Consider the following 1,570-nt stretch of genomic DNA (forward strand, 5'->3'; position numbering starts at 1 on the left):
TCACACTATCAAGACCTCTCACACTCACTATCAAGACCTCTCGCACTTACTATCAAGACCTCTCACACTTACTATCAATAACTCTCACACTTACTATCAAGACCTCTCACACTCACTATCAAGACCTCTCACACTATCAAGACCTCTCACACTCACTATCAAGACCTCTCGCACTTACTATCAAGACCTCTCACACTTACTATCAAGACCTCTCACACTTATTATTAAGACCTCTCGCACTTACTATCAAGACCTCTCACACTATCAAGTCCTCATGCACTTATGTACAAGATCTCTTACACTCACTATCAAATACTCATACATGTACAATCAAGTACTCATACATGTACTATTAAGTACTCATACACATACTATTAAGTGCTAATAAACAGTTTGAAAGTAGATGTGAGCAAGTTTGATAGATGACATTATTACGTCATCATGGACTCTCGTAACCTCTCGTTCGTCCAGATTTCAGAGCAACTTTATAAAGTAATAAAGTGTAAAACATGGTCATGATGAGAAGTTACTGCGTCTCGAAGAACATTCACTAATAAAGTTTTACCTTACCTTACCTTACATGACACCAGAGTTGATCACTTTAACAAAAATGAAGAATGTTGAATTTGTGTCAGAAATGGCTGATCAAGGTCACCCAGGGGTGGAAACAGTGACAAGTAGAGAACAAAACTTGACAAAATAGTGACAATTTAATGACAACAACAAAAGAGCAGTGCGGTAAAATGTCCACGAGATGGCGTTAATGTCCATACAAAGTTTTTCAAACAAAGGTTTGCTTTTCCACTGAAAAAAAAAACTGAAAAACAGAAAATCACAATCATAAAGTCATCTTTTCTTCTGACTATTTCACATGACAGTCAAACCAGAAATAAGATGAATTTGTTGTATATGAAACTTGTATAATTGAGAAACAATATATGACAAAATTATTCCTATAAAAGTATTTCCAAAGCAAATATTTAAAATGTAATAGCAAAGAGATGGAGACGAGAACATAAAAAGAATAAACAGGAATTTTTAAATCAATTTTGAATTTAATCAAACATGAACGACATCACTTCCCTCATTAGAACAACAATAAATATTTGGCCTTAACTCTAAATTATCATTTTATTTAAATTGTATTAGATTAGACGTATATTTGTCTTTACAGTAACAACACATTCATTACAGTAATTGTCAGATTCTTGTATTTATTTACTTCCTGTTTAATTACCGTTTAAGTCTTGTCTGGTGTTTCGTAATTGTTTGAGTAGTTAAACATATGTGAGTCTAAAATACTCCCGTCCCTCAAAAGTACAACAGAATAGTTTGGTTTGGATTCTTGTGTTTTTGACGGTAAAACAATCATTGAAATCTTAAATTCATGCAATAAAAGTGTGTTTTTTCATGTCTCAGTCCAGAGGTTTGAAAATATATTCATAATGAAAATATGATGAGTTACGGTAAGTGTGACAACATGTAGACACACTGTAAACACACAAACAAACACACATTATATGTATTTGTTTTTGGTGATGTATTTTCTTTTAACTCTTTATTTTCGAGC

General features: G+C 32.9%; 1 long non-coding RNA gene across 1 annotated transcript in view; it reads right to left on the reverse strand.

The window, feature by feature from the left end:
- Positions 1-692: 692 nt before the first annotated feature.
- LOC148090001 (uncharacterized) overlaps positions 693-1,570 on the reverse strand; it is a 1,948-nt gene continuing 1,070 nt past the window's right edge. The window contains exon 4 of the long non-coding RNA XR_015713550.1: positions 693-817. This is a non-coding gene — a long non-coding RNA (uncharacterized LOC148090001). The remainder of the gene's footprint in view (positions 818-1,570) is intronic.

Source organism: Callionymus lyra, chromosome 1 (assembly GCF_982586985.1).
Source record: "Callionymus lyra chromosome 1, fCalLyr1.hap1.1, whole genome shotgun sequence".
NCBI classification, from domain to species: Eukaryota; Metazoa; Chordata; class Actinopteri; order Syngnathiformes; family Callionymidae; genus Callionymus; species Callionymus lyra.